Genomic DNA, 25,643 nt, shown 5'->3' with positions numbered 1-25,643 from the left:
AAATGTGATTTAATTTATGCCATCGTAAGACTTTTCACATGTGTACAAATTCACAAACCAGAGAAAACTCTTTGTAAAGCCCATGTGTCCTAGTTTTTTGGTTCAGAAAGGATCATCACCATATTTCTAGCATGAGCTCATCTAAGCTCAGAGATAAAAACCACTTAGCTTTTCAAAAAACAACACTTGGTTCTTCTGGTATGAAACTTTCTTTTAAATGTGTATCCTAAATGTTTTCTATAATGAGCAAGCATCATGAAGAAAGAAACTGCCTCTAACCCGCGGTCTGACACAAAGCTTTCAATCTATACTGAACGGGAGCGGGGGGAACTGTGATAATAGCATGATGTGTAATATACCATGATTCATATGATCTTTATTTGTGTCTGTAAACGTATTGTTTGCAAGTTCTAATTTTCATAAATCCTTGTCCCCTCATGGAAGTGTCTGTGAACAGCACAAGCACATGGGTACTGCTGTTCTGACTTGATGGTATTTCTCTTAAAAAGAACAGGGAGAGTCTGTCAGTTGCCAGCCCCTGGCCTCTCTGCTCATGCACTGAGGTGAACAATGGCAGCCTTAGCGCTTCTCCTAGAAAGCGTGTGTGATGCTAAGCTTTCTCAGCAGAGAGGCTGGAGGAACAGTGCAGGGAGGAAGAGGCTCTCCTGAGTCTCCAGCACAGGGGCTGGCAGTGTGGCTGGGAGGACAGCTGGTGAAGTACGGCCCAGCAAAAGTCCAGGACCCGTTTTCTCTGAGACCTTGAAGCCTCGGCTTGGCCAGGACCTTTCGGCAGCCCCAGTGACACAGACACCGGCACCCCACCAGGGCTAACAGACTCTGAAGGCCGCCTGCCCCCACCAGCACCCACCTCTCCTTTGCTCACCCATGCTGCTGACTGCTGATCACCTGCTCCTCACCTGTACTGCAGAGGGTAGTCTATGGCGGGCCCGGAGCCTCTGCGCCAGCTCTGGTCTAGCCAAACCAGCAAACTCCCCTGCTGTGCCATGGGTCAAACTCTACTTTCTCCACTGAGGCTGGAACCCCTGGTAGTTTGTCCCCCCCGCCGTGGGCATGCTCCCTTAGCCCCAGGGAACCACAAAGAGTTTCCCTAGATCTTACAGTAACTCCTTTATCATAGGCAATAATTCCTTGCATTAGTTTAACTCACTGTGTGGCTTCTGTCTCTTCACTGGACCCAGACTGCTACAGGGAGGAAGGCGTACGTGAGTACACATGAGCACATGCTTGGCCACTAACGGGAATACTTCCAAAATGCCAAACCCCAAATACAAATTTAAACGTGAAAACTGCCCAGACAACCTCAAATCCAGAATAGTCTAGTGTATTTACAGTCTGTGTGTGGAATTAAAATACTCTGACTTGCTCCCACTGAAAACTGTATTATTGGTGAATAGATACACCAATTGTGGTATATCCATACAAAGAAAACTACTCAGCAATTGAAAGGAGCAAGTCCATATACATGCAACGACACGGAGGCATCACACCACATGCTAAATGAAAGTGCCAAACACAAAAGATGATATGCTGTATAATTCCACTCACATGGCCTTGTAGGAAAGGAGACCATTGGGACAAAAACCAGGGCATAACGGAACTTTTCAGGGTGATGGAAATGTTCTAGATCTTCATTATGGGAGTGTTTATACAACTGTATCCATTTGTCAAAACTCATCAAACTGTGCACTTAAAAAGGAGCAAATTTTATGGTATGTAAATGAAATGTAAATGTAAATGTAAATGAAATCTCAATAAGCCAGGCTTTACCAAACAAAAAACTATATATTAAAAATTGTGGAAGGTATTTAAAGTCATCCTTAAAGGGAATTTTATAGCCTGATATGCATAAATTAGAAAAGAGAGAGGACTGAAAATTAGTAAACTTAACTGTCCAACTAAAGAAGGAAGAAAGCACCCAGAACAAACCCACAGAAAGTAGATAAAGGTAAGAACACAAATTTATGAATTTAAAGCCAATTCAATGGCTTTATCAAGGCTCAATAAAACCAAAAGGTGGTTGTTTCAAATGACGAAAAGAAAAGAGAAAAGGAAAGGAAAGGAAAAAAGAGAAGAGAAGAGAAGAGAAGAGAAGAGAAGAGAAGAGAAGAAAAAAGAAAAAAAAGAAAGGAAAAGAGAAAAGAAAAGAAAAGAAAAGAGAAAAGAAAAACCTCTGATAAGTCTGATTTTTAAAAAAGAAGAAGAAACAAATATTGGGAATGAAAAGCAAGCTGGACTTAAAGATACTGCAAAGTTTAACATTAAAAACTTTATGCCAAAAATGTTTAAAACTCAGATGAAATCAAGATTTCTAGGGAGAAAAACGACTAGATTTACGTGGCAAAAAACCGTAGAGACCATGGACTCAGAAATCTGGCTCCAAGGACAAGGGAGGAGAGCGGCACTGTTCAGGCACTGTTCACAACGTACACCAAAATGAAAGCCACAGAGGATGAAACAACCTCGCAAATACACACAACCCTGACACTACTGAGCAAAGGCACTTCCCTATAAGCAGGAAAAACACATGAATGCCCAGAACTTCCAGTTCTGGCAACAAGGTCCCCACAGAGTTACCTCCCAGAACTTCCTCCTGGAAAAGAGGGGGAGCTCTCCAGAGGCCAGAGATGTGGTTTGTGTGCCCACCCCCTTCCTCAGAATGCTGACACTGCTATTCCCAGTAAAGCAAGGAAGCATAGAGAAAGGTAGGGCAGAGGGACCAGCCGAAGCTCCACCGGTGCTGCCTTGCTGAGACCGCAGGATTTAAGGACCTGGTTGCATAACGATGACGATAGTAATAATAACCGTAACAATGATTTAAGCCAGTGTTTAAAAAAATACGTATTCACCATTATTAGCTGGTCACTACATTAAGCACTCTTCCTGTGTTAAAATCTCATTTGTTCTTAATTAAATCTACAGCTATAATTATTAATCTGATTCTGTGGATGGGGAAATTGAGGTTTGCAGAATCGCATAATTTGTCTGGGCAAGAGACCCAAACTGAATCTGGTTCTGTCTGGTTCTGTCTAACCCTAGTCTGTACTCTTAATGAAACATCACTCAAGATCTACTATTGGTCAGGTGCTCTGCCCCTCATAATCTGAAGTCTAGGGAGGATAAAGCACAAAGATACCATCAAAGCAACACTGAATAAAGAAAGAGAATACCCAAGATTTCGTTGCTTGCCTTGCTAAGAGAGGCTTAACATGAAGACAGGCAAGGTTCACTCAAGTCAAATGACCACAATACAAAGTGGTTAAAAGCAAGAGACTTTCTTGCATTCTCTACCTGTAAAATGGAAAAGCCAGATAATCCTAACCAACTGTACAGTCTCTGTGAGAAATAATCAAAATAGACACATGGGTAGAAGTTCCCTGGGGACAAATTTTGGGCAAAATAAAACAACAGCATCTTTAGGCAGAGCTTTCGAGCAATGGTCTGGACTACTTCCCAGCTGTGGAATCCCCCCTTTCCTCTCAGAAATGACCAGACGCAGTCAAGTGCCTCTTGTTGGAAATGCTGCAGGAGCTGGAACACGTACCCTTTAAGAACCCGTTCTGTTCTGACAGCCCGTCGTTCTCTGAGACAGTGTTGGAACAGCTTATTGAGAGATGATGGCTTCAAAACATAGACCACTTGTTACCTGTGCTTCCTGTGAAGCCACAAGGAAGCGACCTCAGGGCCTAAGGTGCCAAGAGATTATGTGCAGGTCTTAGGGTCCATTTCTGATCTTCTACGCTAAGCTACCTAGATGGAAACTCTTTCTTTATCACTGTTCTCACTACTGCTACCAAAACTCGCAAAACCATGGTCTGCACTCTGGCTTAACATGCGGTTGGGATGAAAATCATCCTAGGGGTGCCTGGGTGGCTCAGTGGGTTAAGCATCTGAATTTTGACTTTGGCTCAGGTGACTGGGTGGCTCAGATTTCATGGCTTGTGAGTTCGAGCCCCATACGGGGCTCTGCACTGACAATGCGGAGCCTGCTTGGGATTTTCTCTCCCTCCCTCCCTCCCTCTCTCTCTCTCTCTCCCCTCTCTTCCCCTCCCCCACCCACATGCTCTCTCTCTCTCTCTCTCTCTCAAAATAAATAAACTTAAAAAAAAATCATCCTATATTTTAACAGCACAGAATCAATGACCATGAAGAAGGAACTTTAAAGAAAGGTGCCAAGCAGTCACAGATCAAGCAGTCTCAGCCAAACAAAGGGAATGAAAAAGAGTGGCAAGTTCACAGCGGCTGAGACCATTTAAGCAACCTCCTGGGGTCACAAACCACCAGCATTTAAAAGGTCTTGCTCTCAGTGCCATTTCAATAACTGAGTTAAAAACTAAGCTCAAATTGGCTAGCACGAGTCACCAGCAGAAGCAGGCTGCTGTGACTGGAGACAAAGGCGACATTCATTTGCTGTGTGGTTTCTCAGAAAGCGTATCTAAACAGCAGGTTTCCCTGGCAATGTTGGATACATACTTCTCTTTCAGACTGCTATTCTTGGCTGGTTTTCTGAAAGTAAAAAGTACAAGATCTCATTATAGTCCCAAGTACAAGTGAATTCAGCCTTAACATACTTTAAACCCAGCTTTACAGGAAAAATAAGAAATCTGAAACAAAAATAGTATACCTTGTCAAGAACAATTTAGGGCAGTCTTCTTACCAGAAACCGCTCAGTCTGATTACCCAGTAAAGATCCATTAACATGCAACTGGTGTTTATCCTGGCTAGCTCCCCGGCATCCTCGTGGCCCTGGAGCTGGAGACCATAATACTACCATAATACTAATCATCGTCTCCATTCATCTTTCTTCCAGCACAGGATTAGGAAAAGAAACTCACCAAAAAAAAGTGAGAAAGCAAACAAGCATGGAGATACTCCAGAACAGAAAGGCAAGAGTCTGAGGGCACGGGGTCTCATGTTTAAAATGCTGCCTGAATTCACACTCGACAGACAAAACAACAACAAAAGCAAATGTGAAGCCTCAACTCCTAGAGCTGCCCACTGACAGGAAGACACCCAGGCTTCATAGGGCAGAGTGACCTAAAGGCGACCTAACTGCAACCAAAAAGGTTCCAAATACCGAATGCCAAATAAAAGGAGAATGATTAAGTCAAGCAAAATAATACAATGTGAGGGACTATTATGTAATCGTCAAGTCGTAATTTTATAAATGTTTTTAATGATATGAGGAAAAGTTTAAGACGTGTTAAGTGAAAAGGAATCAAGATGCCATATTACACACAGAATGATCTCAGCCATGAAAAACAATATGCAAGTACAGAAACCAGAAGCAGGTATGTTAACTGTAAATAGGGTAGTGGTGTGATGGGAGAAGTTTTCTTCCCTAAGCTGTTCTTCAATTTCTAAACTGTCTACAATAGGCACGTATTCTTTTTACACAAAGAAGGGGGAAAAAACAGCATTGCAACATCTCAGGAGAACCAAGCAACACTAAAAAAGATGATGAAAAACAACACTTATCGAGTTCTTACTGTGGGCCAGGTGCTGTCCTAAGTGCTTTGTTTTTTGTTTTTTTTTAAGATTTATTTTATTTTTAGAGAGGGAGAGTATGAGTCGGGGAGAGGGGCAGAAGGAGAGGGAGAGAGAGAATCTCAAGCAGGCTCCACGTTGCCTGTGCAGAGCCCAATGCAGGGCTTGATCTCACGAACCATGAGATTATGACCTGGGCCAAAATCAAGAGTCAGATGCTCAACTGACTGAGCCACCCAGGCGCCCCTGTCCTAAGTGCTTTGTACACATTATCTCACATGATATTCTCACCAGTCCCATGAGACAGCTGTGACTTTTACCTATATTTGACAGGTAAGGAAATTCAGAGTTAGCCAGGTGACCCAACAGGTGCAAACAATGGGATATGCAGCCAGAATGCTTCTGGTGGTTTTAACCACCACGTACACTGCCTTTAACCACAACTGTAGGACCTGCCTCCCTGCCTGCACACTGAGCCTAAAACAAGCGTCGATAATAAAATCTACCTTAAGAGAAGTTCCAATAATTTAGGAGACTATGACTGCAAAAGAGGAAACTGCCAAGATACTAAGATACTCAAGTAATATTTTCAACTACTGAAAGCACCTCTAATGAAAGCTATAAAGAGAATCTATGTGCTAGAGCAACCCATCACCGTAGGGGAAATTATACCAGCACAACAAAGCCAACCCACAGCTAAGGTCCCCAATATAAGAAAAAGCTAGGCAGAGGAAGACTTCTGCTATCTAGTCATCAAACAGCCAAGGAAAAAAAAAAGTACTTGAAAAATACAATTGGTAGGACTTGAACAAACAGGATCTGAATTTGCCCTTCCCTCCAGAAAAGTCCTCAGTAACAAGAGGCATTGACCACTGGAGGCTCGAGAACAGAAAGAAACTTACAAGAAAAGTAAGCATTGTCCTTGATGCCAAATTCTAACATGCAAGCAGCTCAGGAGGACCCCCTAACTCTTTTTTTCAGTCCAGCACTGAGGGCCTTTTGGTTAGAAATAATCGATTTTGCTTGGCAAAAAGGCATCAAGACATAGAAATATTCTGGATCCAATTCTGTAGAATCAGCCTATTTCAGAGGCATTAAAGTGAATGCCAAAACCAGTCTGGTGTTCTGTTCACAGATCCTTTCTAGAGGTTTTAACAGCATAAAAATACTGAAACTCAAAGTTTTAAATGGGAATTTTCTATCTATAAAAACAGACACTATTAGATACCAGAAGCCATCAAGATTTGGTAATTCCAAATTCACCAGGGATATTAAAATTTTTTGGTTGTTAGGAAAACTGGCTAGCTAATAAGAAAAATATGAAGGTCGATTGCTACCTTCCCCTTTACATCAACACAAATTCCAAACAATAAATAGTGAAAAAAGAAAAAAAGTATATGTTCTAAAACAAAGGGTTAACATTTTTATAATCTTGGGATATGAGAAACTTCTAAATATACCTTAAAATTCCAGAATCCACAAAGGAAAAGCTGCTAAATCAAAATCAAAAATTTAAATATCTGAACAGTTAGAGACTATCAAGTTTTTAAAAACTGGGAAAATCTGTATTTACATGTACCCCAATGTTTTTAGCAGCATTATCAACAATAGCCAAATTATGGAAAAAGCCCAAATGTCCATCAACTGATGAACAGATAAAGAAGATGTAGTGTATACACACACACACACACACACACACACACACACACACACACACACAGACTGTAATATTACTCAGCCATTAAAAGAATGAAATCTTGCCATTTGCAACAACATGGATGGAACAAGAGTGTATTATGCTAAGTGAAATAAGTCAGTCAGAGAAAGACAAATACCATATGATTTCACTCATGTGTGGAATTTAAGAAAGAAAACAAATAAACATAATGGGGAAAAAAGAGAAGCAAACCAAGAAGCAGATTCTTACCTATAGAGAACACACTGAGGGTCACTGGAGGGAGATGGGTGGGGGGATGGGTTAAATAGGTGATGGGCATTAAGAAGGGCACTTTTTGTGATGAGCACTGGGTGTTATATGTAAGTGATGAATCACTGAATTCTACTCCTAAAACTAATATTACACTGTATGTTAACTAACTGGAATTTAAAGAAAAATTTGGAAAAAGAAAAAATAAATAAAAATAAAAACTGGGAGGGGTTCCTACGTGGCTCAGTTGTTTAAGCATCTGACTCAATTTCAGCTCAGGTCATGATCTCCTAGTTCATGAGATTGAGCCCCAAGGTGGACTCTGCACTGACAGTGCGGAGCCTGCTTGGGATTCTCTCTCCCTTTCACTCTGCCCCTCCCCTGCTCACGCTCACTTGTGTGCATGTGCTCTCTCTCAAAATAAATAAATAAACGTGAAAATTTTTTTTAAAAACTAGGAAAATACCTTTACCATACATGTTAAAAGGCCTGCAACCTTACTTTGAAATCAATCAGGAATATAAGAATTCCATTAATAACTGCAAAAATACACAAACCGGCAATTCAGACACCAAAAACAGTAGGAAAATCTGAGAACATGAATCACAATTTCAAACTTATAAACAGTTTGGCCCAGGCATTCTACTTGCAGGAATTAATTCTAAAGCCATACATATCATGCAAAGATGTTTATTAAAGCAGCGTTTAATATTAAAAAGCTGGAGGCCACCTAAATGGCCACGGTTTGGGGATTAGTTAAATCGGGGGTCACAAAAGCAGATGTTTTCAGCGGCTGGCACAGGCAATGAAAAAATAAGCTCAACAGGCCGGCTCTGAAACTGCAGACGGGAAGTGGTGCGGTCTGCAGTGAACTGGAGAGCTCTGGCCCATTTCAGCAATTCCCACCGTAAACACCGTGTGTGCCCAGGCCCCCCACCCCTCAGGGTGCGATGTGTGATCCCTGTGATCCATTGCCAGGGGAAGAGTACTGCTGCCTGGGGCTTCTCTCTGAGAGCAGCTGGGAGGATCCCCTAACTGCCAAGGTTCCTCAGGCTGGAGCAGCTCCAAGAGGATGGCGCCAAACCTGACAGGCATCTGCTCCCGCACGGAGCTTTCCTCCAGGCTCGGGCCACCCAGCCTGGTTTTACAGGCCCAGGCTCAGATCGCAGAGAAGGGAGGCGTAGGGGGGCGGGCGCCGGGGCGGCAGTCGGGGAGTGAACACTAGGCCTTCTGTGGGGTCTTCCCTCTCCAAGGGAACAAGATGGAGATGGGAGGAGTGTGAGCGGGGGCGAACACACGCAGCATGAACCTTGCTGAAGGGTACATGAATCGCCGTAGTGATCTCAGACCAGCAACTCGGGCACTGTTTCTGCAAATGCTCACACCAAGTGCTGAATTCACAGGACGGTCGCTGGACATTCTTTCAGGAATAAGCCTCTGGGCCGAGGCTGCCTTCAAGGGCCCAGCTGCCACAGAGAAGTGTGGCCACAGATAACGTGGTGGGTGGCATATGGTATTTTATCACAGGAGCTGGACTCATCCCAGGAACTGGTTTAAGTTAATCCTAGTTAATCCTGGTTTCGGTTTATCAGTACAGCCTTGGCAGCCCTCGAAAGCGGGAAGCTTCCACGTGGATCTGGAACTGTATGTTTCTCCACAATGCGTGAGGATGACCTTGTACTTGGGCCTGCCGTTTCTGGGAATAAGAGCCCCTGGGAGAGGGCAGCAGATTTCCTGACTTCACTTCATTTGAAACACCACTCCCTTAAGATTTTTTAAACTCCAGAAGAGACACATCAAATGGAGAAGAGATTAGCAATCACCAAGAGTTAGGAAACAGGGTGTGGGGGGGGTGCCTTATCAAAGCCAGCAGGGGTGTTCCTTGTGGCAACGAGCTGTCCTTCATCTCCACGTATTAATGTCCATATCCTGGTTGTGATAAGGCACCGTAATTTTGCAAGATGTGTACAAAGGACCTCAACACATATTATTTCTTACAACTGTATGTGAACCTACAATGACCTCAAAATAAAAAGTTTAGTTACAAAAAGGGAATATAATCTTTAAAAGATACCTCCATGTCTAAAGGCTACAAAATCCTAGAATAGTGTTTAATATTCAATAGGATTTTCCTGAACAAAGAGCAAATAGAAGGGACCGGTGGCTCTGTAACGGGGATCTGAGTTGGCCCTTCCCCTGGCAGCTGGCCACCCTCGGACCCAATGTTGTGCACAGTGCAAACTCAGCATTTACAAACGGAAGCGCTCGACAGGTGTGGGTGCCCAGATCCAGCTCTCGGTGTCTCTCTGGGGATCTGTCTCTTTTTCTCTGATCCTCTTTCTCTCTCTCTCTCTCTCTCTCACACACACACACACACACATCCATCTCTCTCTCTCTCTCTCTCTCTCTCTCTCTCTCTCTCAAGGGCACCATCAGGATTAAAGTGGTTTTGAAAAAGAACATCAATGTGGGAACTTCCCAGGTCTTACAGCTTCTAGGCAGGCACAGAAGGGATACCATCTGATCGGAGAACACATAAAAGGTCTGTTTGATTCAATGTGTGTGATATTTGAACCCTGTGACTAAGAAAGTCACAACAGAATTAGGCTCATCTGAAGTACTAACTAGACTCTTCAAAGCAGACAACATTTAACCAGGAAGTGGAGCTACCACAGCAGGGCCCTTGACAAAACCATGAAGTAAGTTGGGGAGCTGGCCCCACCTCTGTGTTTTGGGCAGCCCACATCGTTATCTTTCACTCTTCCCCTGGTGGTTCACCTCTCCCAGCTCAGTATTACGCACATAAGTAAGATTTACTGAACGCCTGCTATGTCAGGTACTCTGCTAAGCACTTTAAAAGCATTTTCTAATTTAATTTTCTCAATAACCCTGACATAAATACGATTAGTATCTTCCTCCTAGGTTAAGTGGCTTGCCTAGGGTTATGTATCTCGTCAACAGTGAAGCTAGGACTGAATCCAGTCTCTTGGTCGGTATGTTATACTGCTTCCTATGCTCATTTTGGTCTCCAGGGCATCCAAGGCACCCCCTGCATTCTAAAAGGACAGGGGGGGAAATCCTGCATAGACTGAACATCTTTTATATGCTTTACACAAGCTATCTCTTCTAGGCTCAAATAACCCCTTATGACAGATATGCATTATCTCCATTTTAAAGATTAGCAAACAAAGACAGAGAGTCTGAGGGCCCTTGAAGAGTTTTAATCTCACATTTATTTAGCAGATGAAGAAACCAGAGCCCCAGAAAGATTAGGTGGCTTGCTGAAAGACACAAAGCTAGTTACTGTCAGAACTGAGATCTGATTCTCAATCTGTGGCTCTCTCTAACTGTATCGAAGTGGTTGCTCTGAAAGGAACCAGCATATGAATAATAGAGCAGGACTGCCAGGCACTTCGCTAAATGCTTTTCATGCTTTACCAACTCCAATCTAGGGGATTCCCAACACTTCAGTTCCAATCAATGTTCTCTACCAACGTCTTACCAAAGAAGTGGCAAAGAATTTAAATTACACATCAATCCAATTTATAAGCCAACTAACATGCTCCTACACATACAGATGAATGGCTGGTGCAAAAAAAAAAAAAAAAAAATGATGAAAAGATGTGGAAAGTTTTTCAAAGAACACACAGTGGTTTCAAACAACGTAATCAAATAACACACTCTGAGCACCTGTGTGTCATGGCTAAGGCTAGGCACGTCCAAGAAAGAAAATATGGAGCCTCTGAATTAGACAAAGGCTTACCACCAGTGCACACATAACACTTCTCACGTAAGTTGTGACAAAAACAATGGTCTTATCATCAGAAAATCAGGATTAAAAAAAACCTAAGGCCATCACTTATTCACCTCGAGTCTCTGGGCCTCACTGTCAAGTACATGGGCATAAAACCCATTGTACGAGGGTTCTGTGAGAGGCAAATGGGAGAAAACATTTACAGGGACCAACCACACAACATGCACTCAATAACTGCTACTTTCACCACTTTCTCCTCAAATTCTACAACTTTAAGAGAACAAGTGTCCCTGCCAATAAAATTTAAAGACAAGGTAAAGGGGAAACAAAGACGTTATTAGTCAAAGCTTCAGGTAGACAAGATGACTGTGTCCTAGAGCTCTACTCCACTGCCTGATGCTGGCAGTTAACGACCTGTACGGTACCCCTAAACATTTGCCAGGAGGGTAGATCTTATGTTAAGTCGTCTTATCACAATAGTAATAATAATACAAAAAGAGGGTGGGAGGAAAAGAAAGACAAATAACCAACATGAAGGTTACTACAAATATTCAATACCTACGTCTAAGGTAAGAAACGGAAGTTTACAGAAAAGCTAGCATTGAACAGACAACAGAGTGTGAGAGAAGGAAAACCGGGGACTGAGTGCCCAAATGACACTGACAAGCACACTGTGACAGAGATACAATGGGAGAGTATATCAAATGTTCGCCACGGCCATTAAGACTTTTCTACAATGGATACCTTTGTTTTCACAGAGGTTACCTTTAGTCAAACTGAAAGTGTTCTGAAAATAATGCCTTTTTGGTTAGCATGACATTTCCTGAACAACAGCACAACTACTGCATAACCCACAGTTACAAAGTAAACAGAAACAGCAGAAGAATGTAAAAATTAAATTGTTCCAAAAGAGAATTATTTATATAAACAATGAAATGTAAGGCCTGCCAGTCTGCAGTATGTTCTGAATCGGCATGAAAAAAATCATTTGGTGTCAATAGCAAATGCTCTTCTAGTATCACAGAATTCCCAGGAACACACAATAAACCTGAAATCAGTTTTCCTGGTCTCCATAGTCCCCATCACACATTATCTGAAAGAAGATTCTTTTACTGCTTTGTAGCATGGAATAAGTACCTAGTATGTGCCTGGAGCTCATTGTCGGTTTGTTTTGCTTTGTTTTCTTCATGTAAGAAAGCACTCGAGGATTAACAGAGACCGGAGGCAACCTCGGGATTTGGGTTCTAGGCCTAACTCTGGCATTAAGCAGGAAAGTTGCCTTTTAATGTCTCTGGACTTCAGATCTTCAAACTCTGAAAGACATAAGAAACCTTGCCTTGCCTCCTTCACAGGAACACAGTAAGCATCACCAAATTGAAGAGGAAAGTATAAATGCTCTTTTAACTATATTAAGTGTTATATTAACCTAACATGTGATGGCGGTGATAACATTACCACCATCGGCAAACAAAGGTATACCAGAAGTCTGAGCTTAACTACTCCCTTGGCCTTCTGCGTCTGGGTTGTTATTGTTCGAAGATATCATTTTCTTTTACTAAAGTAAAATAAAAAGTGAGATGCTAATAAAATAAGTAATACTTAACATACTGTGAACCAAAACCAAACATAAGCAATCTTACAATTCTCTGCTGGTAGAATTCTACCATAGTTCTAAAAATAAACCTAGTTCAAATAACCCCAACCTACATTTTCATTTGATCCTTCTTCTGGCTCTTTGGGAAAAACGGGACAGGTGGTATTATGCTTTTTACAGACCACAGAGACAGGTCGTATAATGCTTTTTACAGACCACAAATCTGAAACTCAAAGAGGAGAGTGACCCCTCCACCGTGCTGGCTGAAGCCAAGGCCATGCACCCATCTTCTGACATGACTGAACATTCGTTCTGCTCGCTTCACACAATGTCCAACTTCCAGAATGATGAACTACTTTTATCACTCATTTTATGCAGCCGGCCACCTCTCTGTACCACAAATGAGTTCCACACAGGAGGCTACGTGCGCGAGAAGCGAGGGGGAGGCGTCTCTCGGCACCAGGTGTGTGCTGCAGCAGAAGCAATCGAAAAGTGGCCGGATTTGAAAACTGCCAGTATGTTAACAATTTATGAAAGGAGGGGCGGGCGCAAAGAAAAACTATACGGAACAGAGAAGTAAGGGAAAGCAAGCAAGCACTGGGAAGCCCCAAGAACGGTACCCACGATCACCCTGGGTAATCCATTTCCAGCGGGCAACAGCTCTCCTTCCTCTCTCTTACAGCAGGTCGACGTCAGTGTCTCTGGGATGTATTTCTGGTTTTCAAGTGGAAGCCAGTGTCAAATCACCAGGGAAAGGGGATTGGGTTACTGCAGTTTCCTCTGCGGACAGTGTTTCAGGAAAGGCAGGGAGAAGGGAGGGAAGGAGGAGGAAGTTAACATTTATGAAGTGCCTATGTTGAGGGCACTTAATATGCACTACCACATTTAATTCTCATACAGACACAGAATCCATCTGATAGGTGCTAGGATTACCTCTACTTCGCAGATGAGGAAACTGAGGCACAGAGGGGAAAAGAAACTAGCCTAAAACTATACTCGGTAAGTGCTGGGGTCAGGATCAGAAAAGTCTGACTGCAGGGCTTTTAACTAGCAGGCGTTAGCAAACCAGCAGGCACTTAGGTACATGTACGTATAGGCAACTCATGTGTCCTCACAAACAGACCCCACGGCAACGTTGTAAGACCTTCTAAACAAATGTGAAATACAACACTTTCCTGTCTGATACTTAGATGTGCAGAACAACCTATGTACCCAAAGAGCTCGATCTTGCTCAGTAGTGTTTCAATACCTTTCTCAATAAATATCAATATTTATTTCTCAATAAATTTCTCAGTAGCATTTCAATTAAACCAACCATTCCTCCTGTCTGAATCCTCTTCTCCCTACCCCTCCTTCCCTCAAAACCTCAGTCCCAACAGCATCCAGCTCCAACAGTGAGATGAAGAAAGGAAAAGAGACGTGCATCCCAAATGCATTCCATTCAGTTTCTCCTGCTTAGAGTAAACGTGTCATCAAAGGCAGAAGACGCTCGATTCTATTGTATTTCATTTGAGTGGCGGAACAACAAGATTTAAGTAAATGTACTCATGTCAGAAGACGGAATGATACAAGGAATACATCTCAGGTAATGAGAAAAGTTCACACCATGTTTTTTCTTTCAAAGGCATGAGGCTATAAAAGCAAATACTGCTTTCAGAATTCTAAAGGAGATTCTTTCTTCAGATGGGGGTGAGAAATTGGCATAAAGCTCCTTGTCTTCTCAGTATTTCATGTTCCAGAAATATAGATTACTGAACTGTCAGGAGTCCATGTGAGGAAAAAAATGGGAGGTGAGGCTGAGAAGGAAGACTGGAAAAAAGTATCTTTGAAGCTCAAAGGAAGAAGAGTGAACACAGATACGTCTAGGTGAATGAGATCACAATTCTAAGTCATGGCTGTGGGGTCGGCAATAAAAAAAACAATTTACATTTGCCCCAGCTGAAAATTTCAAGTTCTGCTTTCTAGATTGATAAATAATTTACATTTAAAAATATTTTTTAGCCTTTGGAACCTTCTTACTGATGAAGAGTAAATAATACTAAACTTAGAATAGTTTTCCTTTCTCTCCTCTGACTTCAAATTTAGCAAAATTAAAGGAACTGAACCAAACCTGGCTTTGGTTGTAATGAGATTCATACTCAAAGAAATTTCAGGTTCTGATTACAGCAATTAGGAAATCCCGTCCTCCGAGAATTCCTTCACTTGTTAATACCAACCCAAGAACATTCGGACACTCCCGCCTCTAAGTGTTTGCCAGGAGACTCATCACGCACCTTCCTGTGATACAGGTGCTATGACTACGTTAAGGTCTAATTGGTTTATATAAACATCACCAGATTGTGGCAGAGAGAGAACTGTGAATAAATTTACTAGCTGCCAATAAAACGGAAAACAAACAAACAAAAACATTAACTACAAAAAAAAAAGAGAGAGAAAGCCATAAAGGCATAAGTATGTAACTCGCTTCTCAAAACTGAAAGACTAAAGCATGAGCCTTACAAAACAAAAGTGGCAAATTACAGAAAGCTTCGTTCTCTGTTTAGGAATGGGCTGATGAAGTGATCGACTTTAAAATCACTACGAACAACCTAAATGTCTATCGACAGAAGACTGGCTGAATCAGCTGTCATACAGCCACACAACACAACACTAAGCATCAGAAAAAATGGAACGAGGACTCTCTCTGTACAATGCTGCGGAGTGATTTCTAGGCTATACAGTTGAGTGAAAACAGGTAGGTTAAAGTACATGATGAAAGTATGTGAACTATTGCTTATCTAAGGAGAGTACAAATACACATGTATATGTAAATATTTATAACCAAAACGTAACAACAAAAAAGGAGAGAGGCTTTAACAGAAGTTTTAATAGTAGAGGGTTTAAGGACAGAGGCAAAGTCCAAATAACTCTGTTCTGTAAATCTACCTTTGGAGCTGTATAGTTTATATAATTGTAAACTGAAACAATAAAAAGCAATATCTAAAAACACAAGATGAGAAAACAAATCTATCTACATACTGTGTCTGTGGCACAACCACACAGACAGAAATTATTGCAAGTGACTTAAGCATACAATGATTTGACCGCACATCTCACCGGGGATATGGCCTAAGGACAAAGAGAAGTGCAATACAAATATTAAACTGTTTTCAGTAATTATTGTTGGTGGAAGTGATGGTATTGTGATTCGGGGATGGCATATGTACTGTGGGACATAAAGCAGATGACAAGTTACATTGCAGTTGCTGAGACCCTTAGGGTGAGGGAATGAGTTACAGATGTAGGATCGATGTGTTTAAGAGCAAGCCCTGTAGTATCAACCTGTACTGGAAATAGCGTAAGAACTCATGAGTTTGTAATAAACATACTTTCTGGTCTTACCCACTGAAAAGGCCTATGGGAAAATGATGACCTAACTGCGGTGAGCACTCCCTGTACCCAGAACATGGTCTCTAAATACTATTTCCCACTAAAAGGAAGCAGAAAATTCCTCCTAACAATGGCTGTTTCCATGAATTCAAAAAAAAAAAAAAAAAACAAACCAAAAAACAAAAAACAAAAAACAAAGAACAAAGAACAACAATAACAACAACAAAAAACAGCAGAATGGTGGTTGCCAGGGACTGGGGATCAGGGAAAAGGAAAGATGTTGGTTAAAGGGTACAAAGCTCTAGCTATAAGATGAGTTACTCTCTGGCAATCTAATGTACAGCATGGTGACTATAATTAGCAATAGTGTATCATATACTTGAAAGTTGAGAGTAGATCTTAAAACTTATCAAACACACACACACACACACACACACACACACACATATAATTGTGTGTGGGGATAAAAGAGTTAACTGACCTGACTGTGGTAATCATTTCACGATATATACATGTATCAAATCATCATGCTATACACCTTCAACTCACATATATTCTGTGCCAATAATACCTCAAAAAAGCTTTAAAAATGTGGCTGCTTCCAGGTTTGGAGCAAGAAACATACAACATGAGCCTGGAACAGCTCATCACATTAGAAAGAAAGGAGGCCATGAGAAAAGTTGCTGGGGAGTATATACATCACTAAACCAATTTTTTTTATTTTAAAAAGAACTATTGGGGTCATAGCGAGATGGAAGAATTTGAACATAAAAAATAGTAACTGCAAAGATTGAAATGCATCAAATATTTTGATATCGCTGCTTTTCCTATATAAATTATAGCTGAGATTACATAATTAATGAAGCACTTCACTATAGAAATATTTCAGTTGGTAAATGGAAAAGGAGTGATCAAATGTCACAATTTTGCAACCCCTAATGAAATAATGCATGTAGGCAATGACCCTCAGTGGCTTATAGAAGAGAAAGAGAGATGAGCATATATTCAGGTATTCTGAACCTCCTGATGGAAGTGCACGTGCCATCTATGAAATATCCTTGCCAAAAAGAACTGATTTTAGTCTGAGTTAGCTTCTAGATCAGCAGTTCTTAGAGTACAGCCTGCAGACACCTGGGAAACCCCTCACACCCTCTTAAGGAAACTGTGGAACCAAACTGTCTTCATAGAGATATGATTTGCCCTTTCTACCATTGCTGACATTTACACTAACGGTACAAAAGCAACAGTGAGTAACACTGCTAGCCCCTCTGTATGAATCAAGTGGCACCAAACGGTACTAGCAGCTATTGAATTCTTCACGACCACAGGCTCCAGTTAAAAAACAAAAACAAAAACAGAAACAAAAAAACCTAACAAGGGGCAACTGGGTGACTCAGTTAAGCATCTGACTCTTGATCTCAGCTCAGGTCTTGATCTCAGGGTGGCGAGTTCAAGCCCTGCCTTGGGCTCCATGCTGGGTGTGAGGGCCCACTTAAAAAAAAGAAAACAAACAAACAAACAAACAAACAAACAAACAATTTCCTTAAGAATGTCCTTGATGGGGCACGTGGGTGGCTCAGCTGGTTAACTGTCCGATTCTGGGTTTCGGCTCAGGTCATGATCTCAACACTTTGTGAGTTTGGGACCCGCATCCAGCTCCCCGCTGACAGTGTGGAGCCTGCTTGAGATTCTCCATCTCTCTCTCTTTCTCTCTCTCTCTCTCTCTGTCCCTCCCCCACTCGCGCTGTCTCTCTCAAAATAAATAAACAAACTTAAAAAAAAAAAAAAGAATGTCCTTGATGAAGTAGTAAAAAGCAGTAATTTTATTTAAGTTCAATCTTGGAGTATGTCTTTTTAATACCATCTGCGACGAAATGGGAAGTTTGCATAAAGCACTGGGGTGTGCCGTGCACCGCACTGGGTTGGCCGGCTTGAAGCAGAGTGCTTGTGCAAATAAGCTGTGATGCGAACGAGCTGCTTTTCTCATGGAACACTGTTTCTCCTTGAAAGAATGACACACTGTGGCCACTCGGACTTGGAAACGTGGAAGCCACGTTCTCACAAATGAACAAAGTAAGGCTTGTCGCTTCACGGGAAACCACGTAACAGTGCGCGCTGCCAGCGATAAAACTCCAACTTGCAGACATTAGGTTCCATTCGGCCAGTGGGATAGTTAAGGCTGTGTACTCGTCTTTTAAAACTCATTTCTAAATAAATGGGCGATAAACTCAAAGACAAATTGTTTGGACAGTGATTCTTTTGTTTCTATACAATGGCAGATAAAGTTTCAAGCTGTAGATACCTCGTTCCCAGAAAACATCAAGATGCATCAATTTAAACATGAGTCAATAAAGCATTCCTGCTACCATATTGATAATTTTAAATTACAAATAAAGTATTCATTCTTACCTCCCACCTAATGTCTAATTGCTGAAGTGCGTAACTAAAAGCAAAGAGCGCAGCCTTTCACACAATGAATAATCAATTATGTCCTGACAGCAGCATAAAGCTTCTTTCTAAAAACCCATAGAAATCTCTGCTTCACAGTCACATTTGGAGCCCTGACCTAGGAAAGGAGAGTTAAGACAAAGTCTGATGAAATCATAGGCTGTTGTCACCCTCCTGGGGAAACCTCAGCGCTGAAATTTATCTTTCCCTCCCACAAAGAGCCATCTGATGGCTTTAACTGCATAGGGAATCCAGACAATCAATCTTGTTCAGGTTCTGTTACTTTTATCAAATTAAATTTGAATTAACAGTTCAATGGTTTTACATCCTGATGGGCCCATTATCGCACAACTTCAGAGAGATATTAGTTTAGCTCTTTGAGTTGCATTAGGAGTCTATTATTAATTTTTCTGATACACCAAGGAAAAAACCTAAAAGACTACTAAATATTTCCCAAAAAAGAAGGGCACACGGGGCATTTCCTTATCGACCAGCTGGCCTTTAGTCCCGCACCTCTCCGCTCACACACCCACACCCGCTGGGCTCCAAAAAACAATCTCTCCGTGCTTCCCGGCATCCCACATTCCTCAAGGCCTCCACGCACCCTTTCCCTCCTCTAGATCAAGAATTCCTTTTCTTCTTTCAAAATACACTTCAAATGAGACTTCCTGATGCCTTCCCTGGGGTTCCTGCTGAGGTTCTTGCTCCCTCTTCTGGGCTCCTACAGCAATTTTTATATGCACTTTATAAACAGAATTTACCACAATAGCTTACAGAAGGTGGTTAAGAGGATGGACTCTGGTGCCAAACTGCTTTGGGTCAAATCCCCACTGTCCACTTACCATCTGTACCACTTTAGCCCATTACTTACTCTCTTTAAGCCTCACTTTGCTCATCCGTAAAATAGCAACAATACTACCTGCTTCCTGGGAAAGTTACAAGGACTGAGCTAATACATAGGAAGGACTTAGTCCAATGCCAAGCACATAGGAAGTTCTCAATAAATGTAAGCTATTATTAGCACAATGTATCAAAGTGATTTGATTATCTGTCTTGTTTGCTACACTATCAACTCTCTCAGGATAGTGACTGTATTTGTTGAATTAATTCAGAGACTGTGTTCAGAGTGTAATCAAAATAGTGTGCTAACCATGGGGCTCTCTGCTGTCAGCGTAGAGCCCACTTCAGATCCTCAGTCTCCCTCTCCCTCTGTCTCCCCCATTCACACACTCTCTGTCTTTCAAAATAAATAAATCAACTTAAAAAAAATAGCGTGCTAACTTTAAGTCAGGCAATTGCTAGATGTTAGGAATACAAAGATGAGTTAAATCAGTCCTGGCTGTCAAGGATCTCTCAGCCTTGCCTAATCACACAAAGTATACATACAGAGGGCTTCAGTGAATAGAGACTGAGTTAACGTGGGGGCAACTACTATCAATTCTGTAGAATGAGTTGTAAGATATCTGGAAACAACTTCATTTGAATAAATAAGAAACTTACTCCAAAAACTAACAGACCAAGAACTAATAATAATACTTAATAAAGTTATTAAGACTGAAAAGTACTAGATCATTTAGATCTGCAGAAGCTCTGGCTGACTCTATTTAGACTAGAACCAGGAGTGGGGGTGCACCTGGGTGGCTCAGTTGGTTAAGCATCCGACTTCAGCTCAGGTCATGATCTCGCGTTTCATGGGTTCAGGCCCCCATGTTGGGCTCTGTGCTGACAGCTCGGAGCCTGGAATCTGCTTTGGGTTCTGTGTCTCCCTCTCTCTCTGCCCATCCCCTGGTCATGCTCTGTCTCTCTGTCTCTCTCAAAAATAAACGTTAAAAAAAAAAAAGGTGGGGGGCATCTGGGTGGCTCAGTCAGTTGAGCTTCCAACTTCAGCTCAGGTCATGGTCTTGCGGTCCGTGAGTTCGACCCCCGCATCGGGCTCTCTGCTGACAGCTCAGAGCCTGGAGTGTGCTTTGGATTCTGCCTCTCTCTCTCTCTCTCTCTCTCTCTCTGCCTCTCCCCTGCTCACACTCTCTCTCAGAAATAAACATTAAAAAAAAAAAAACCCACACAGAAAAACCTATGCAGAATTTTTTAAAACATTCTATTTTTTTCAAATTTAAGCAATAGTTTAAGAGTAATAAATACGTTCTTGCTGTAAAAACAGTTAAAACTGACGTTCTCAAAGGTAATGACTCATCAAATCATTTCATATGCTGTTTTTTATCTCTGCAGTCACCTGTGTGCATATACGCAGAAATATGTACCATGTTTTGTGGTTATTAAAAAACAAAAATGGTGTCACACTGTTTACGTTATTTTGCATTTTACTGTTGTTACACAGACTCCTATATATACACAGGTATGTTTCCTGACTCTATTCTCTACACCTCTAATCTGTGTTCTATTCTTATGCCAGTTATCACAATGCTTTCATTGCTGTGGTTTTGTGCAATCTGACGCCTGATGGTATAGGTCCAACCTCATTATCCTTCTGGTTCAAAAACATCTTGATACATTTCCATATGGGAAGGAACTCTGGCCTATGTTTTAGACAGCTGTGTACCTAGGTTTTCAATTGTAGAGACATCACATCATAAATAGTAATATTCTCTTCCCACTCTGACATTCCTCTATCTTTAGTAACTCTCTCTTCCCTTCTCTCTTGCAGTTTTTTGGGACCTTCTTCCTTTTCAACTTGATCGAATCTGTCATGCGTGGGTCCTTTCCAAGAACCAGCATTTAGTTTTACAACTTTAACAACTCTGTTGTTTGTTTTCTAATGCACCGAATTCTGCTTTTACCTTTATCCTATTTTGTCTTATTTTCAGTCTTTCTTACATCCTGAAAAGAAAATACACTTAAGGCTATAAATCTTCCTCAGAGTACCATTTTTGCTGCATCCTATAGGTTTAATTTACAGATCTGAACCCTGCAGGGTACTTGTAACTCATTTCTGAATAGTTTACAACTTCTACTTTATCTTGAAAACAATAAATATTTGGAGATATACTCTTACATTTCCAAATGGAACAAAGTGGTTTTAGCTATTTTATTGTTAATTTCTAATTTTCTTGTGTTATAGTCTGTGAACGTGGCCTGTATCGTTTCTTTATGGGATTTTTTTCTGAGCAACTTTAAAACATAGTCAAATTTTGTGACTCTTCCATATATGTCTTCAAAGTGTCATAGAGATTTGAAAAGTGTTCCTATTTTCGGTTTTATCAACCTTGTTAACTGTAGTCCTCTGTTTTGTTTTGTTTTTTTTGTTTGTCTGTTTAACTGAAATGTCCAATTCTGAGAAGACAATTTACGCCTTAATCTATGGCTGCCGTTTTCTCATTGCCACCTGTGTTTCTAGCAATTTGGGAGAAGTATACATACTTACAGAAGTTCACGACTTAGGTCTTCTGACCAAGCACAGCTCTTAGCAATAGGAAACATATCTTTTCCCCATGCACTATGTCTTAGATTCTATTTTATCTGATATTAATATTCTTTCAGCTACTACCTTTCAGCGAGGATTTTGCTGAGTGTGTGTTTTTCTTGTTTTAAACTTTTCAGTGATATTTTATTTTCGTTATTATCTCTTATTAACAAGATTTAGCTGGATTTTGACTGTTATTTTGATCCCAAGGTGATTTTAACGCGCTCACATGTCTATAATTACCGAAGTGTTTACATCAGGGCTGCTATCAACCATGTCACTCTGCTCCCGCCACGACGGGCTTCGTTCTCTCCTGACATCATGCCCACCACATCCAGCTTCAGAGCCTTTGTACATGCTGCCCCTCTTCATTCAGGTCTTGGTAAACGTCTCCTTGCTCTGCAAGACCTTCTCTCATGCTATCTCTTTACTGTGGCTTTTTTTCCCGTTCGATGCCATTATTACCTGAACAGATAGATTATCTGACCTAACGTCTGTCTCCCTCACCACTGCAAGCTCCAGCCGCATCTGTCTTGTTCACCCCTCCTGGCATTCAAGCCACCTTAGACTAAAAGATTACAGTGTGTTTCTGGAAGATTCATGAGTCAAACTGGATTTAAGCTTACAGCTTTTTATGGTTTTGCAAACGGCAAAATGGGAGGGTCTGAATTCTCCTTGAAGCAACTTTCATTGCTTGTAATGTGTTTACAGACTCTGAAATGCTGATTTTAGGGAATATTGCATTTTCAAGCATCTTTTATTATACTTTTATTAATTTATTTATACTTTAATCACAATATATACTACACATTAAAGGAAACCTTTGTTGCTTTTCCAACGTGGCAAATAAGGTAATTCATTTTAGAAATGCAAAAGTATTCAATTTCAGATGAAAATATGATGGTTTTTGTCAGTATCCAATTCTACCACTCCTGACAAAATTACTTCCTATTTGCCATTTTGGGCAAAAAATTCATTTCAAAATAGCAACTGCCTTCACAGGAAGAAAGAGAGTATCTTTTTCACAATTAAAACCTGTTAAGTGTATTAAATTTCATAGCTAAATGGTGTTAAATGCCTGGGAAATCAGCGTCTCTAAGAGATTGTTGAAGGAGACATGTTAGCTAGTCTGACACACAACCTTCTACAAACTCAGTGAAATTATTCAGAATACTTTCTTCACGCCACAAATTGGCTTGTTCTTTGTCAAATGTCACTTACAAACAGATACTTTCCGGGGCGCCTGGGTGGCTCAGTCGGTTGAGAATCTGACTTTGGCTCAGGTCAGATCTTGTGGTCTGTGAGTTCGAGCCCCGTGTCAGGCTCTGTGCTGACAGCTCAGCCTGGAGCCTGCTTCGGATCCTGTGTCTCCCTCTCTCTCTCTCTCCCCCTCCCCTGCTCATGCTGTCTCAAAAGTAAATAAACATTAAAAAAAATTTTTTTTAATGGATATTTTCCTTCTTTTATGTGCTTCTTTGGAAACTCCAATAGGAGTACAGGAGACACAAAAGGAGAGCAAAAAAGAAATTTGAAAAAATCACGCAATGCTAATAAATCACGAATACATCCTTATTTCTGAATTTCTATACTGCCAATAGGAAAGAAAAAAAGCTATACCGCACTCTAAAAACCTTTAGACCAGAATTTAGCAAGTTAGAATCAAGTGTAAGGTTGGTTAGAAAAAAAGCTGTACTGCACTCTAAAAACCTTTAGAGCAGAATTTAGCAAATTAGAATCGAGTGTAAGGTTGGTTAAAGCACAGATCACTCGGCCCCCAGAGATTCCGATTCACGAAGTCCAGGGTGGGGCCTGAGAAACCGCATTTCTAACAAGTTTCCAAGAGATACCAACGCTGCTGGCCTGGGGAAGACTCTTCAAGAAACTGTCTGAGGCTGTTATTTCAAATGCTCGGTTTGGGGTTAAGGCAAGAGCTACCTAGCAAGAACTTGAAGGCATTAAAAATCATTTTCATCTGCTCTGGTACTTTTTGAAACAGCAGCTCATGTACACCCCACCTAAACTTTCTTTCATTGCTTGGTCTGAGATTCTCTTAAAAGAGAAATTAAAAATTCTGTTGACATTTGGACAGTAAAAGTAGAATAAAATTTTACATGGTAGGATAGGTTGGTTCAGTACAATGTGGACATATACTCATCCTAAGGATTTACAGCAAGAATCCCAGTCAAATGCCCCTAAATGCCAGACAGGTCAGTCAATACACATGAATAAAGGAGGCCAGACATTGAGAACCAGACCTAAAAAGGGCAGCAGCTGTGCAGCTCCAGACAGTTATGATCAGGTCTTCCAAGTTTTCAAAATAAGCCAGCGATCCACCATTTTATCTAAAAGCTCTCAATTTTCAAACCTGAGCAACTACTCAAAGGTTTGTAAACACAATACAGGCACACAAAAAGGTCTGTGGGCCGGAGGCTGCCAGTTTACAAGCTCTGTGTAGAGGGAGTCTCAGGACCTCCTCCCACCCGGGCCAGGCACAGTCCAGGTTGCGCAATGTGCTCACCTACTCGCGGGCTCGTGGCCACTCCCTCCAGCAGCTGCCTATTCCCAGAATGGAAAGCACGCTCTCTAAACACCTCTGAAAGAAAGCCTCTCTGCATAAGCAGCTTGCCCACCAAAACAACTTCTCGGCCAGTAATCCTAGCATGGGAAAACTATGGCAGAGAGAAGAGAATTCTTCCAACACTGGAGCTACCGATCCAAAAACAGTGATTAAAATGCCCGGAATTTCGGGATCACTAACTTTTATCAAAGAAAAGGACACTACACCTAGGAATACAGATTTGAGGATTCTGAAGCTTTCTGTCACAGTGATGGTATCCGGTATCCAGAAGTTATTTCATCTTTGCCTAGAGACTCACTCAACCGAGAAAATCAGTCCTTACAAATACGCTGAAGGCAACCACGTGGGCAACACCGAATTGCCAAAATAATTCAAATCTCACGAGTCTACTAATAAATGAGTGAATAGTGGGGCGCCTGGGTGGCGCAGTCGGTTAAGCGTCCGACTTCAGCCAGGTCACGATCTCGCGGTCCGTGAGTTCGAGCCCCGCGTCAGGCTCTGGGCTGATGGCTCAGAGCCTGGAGCCTGTTTCCGATTCTGTGTCTTCCTCTCTCTCTGCCCCTCCCCCGTTCATGCTCTGTCTCTCTCTGTCCCAAAAATAAATAAAAAATGTTGAAAAATAAATAAATAAATAAATAAATAAATGAGTGAATAGCTGACAGTAACACGTGATGCTGAAGAAGTAAATGAATGAACAGATGACAAGGCACATGAAGCGGGCTCTAACAGGGCTTCAGGGACTCAATAGTAAAACAGCCTCAGGCGGGTTATTCTGATGCTCAAATGACCTCTGTCACCGTTAGCACACACGATGACATTCCTGCTACTGTACAGTGGTAGAAATTACATATGGGATAAGGAGGTCATTACCTCAAGGCCAGTGAGTAGGAGAGTAGAAAGACAGGGCCAGAAAGGCCTCCCAGAATCCAACCACAATGTCCAATCCAAATTCTTTCATAAGCAACATCAGAATGACGACAGAATTTAAGAGTGTAAAAGTTAAAAATCCCTAAAGAGAAAATTCTTTTCTAAAAATGTTCAAAAAAA

The 25,643-nt window shown here is 41.4% G+C and overlaps 1 protein-coding gene and 1 long non-coding RNA gene across 4 annotated transcripts in view; both read right to left on the bottom strand.

The window, feature by feature from the left end:
• The window catches only part of STK4 (serine/threonine kinase 4), a 91,878-nt gene that overhangs the window by 15,266 nt on the left and 50,969 nt on the right, over positions 1 to 25,643 (bottom strand). The gene's annotated exons all lie outside the window — the stretch shown is intronic.
• LOC131485821 (uncharacterized) lies at positions 5,538 to 24,998 on the bottom strand. The gene is made up of 2 exons (XR_009249033.1): positions 23,726 to 24,998; positions 5,538 to 23,649 (listed from the first exon to the last, which is right to left on the bottom strand). It is a non-coding gene; the product is annotated as an uncharacterized LOC131485821 (long non-coding RNA).

This window comes from Neofelis nebulosa, chromosome 9 (genome assembly GCF_028018385.1).
Source record: "Neofelis nebulosa isolate mNeoNeb1 chromosome 9, mNeoNeb1.pri, whole genome shotgun sequence".
In the NCBI taxonomy this organism is placed as follows: Eukaryota; Metazoa; Chordata; class Mammalia; order Carnivora; family Felidae; genus Neofelis; species Neofelis nebulosa.
Note: the sequence above shows the minus strand (reverse complement) of the source record. Positions and strands in the feature narration are given on the sequence as shown.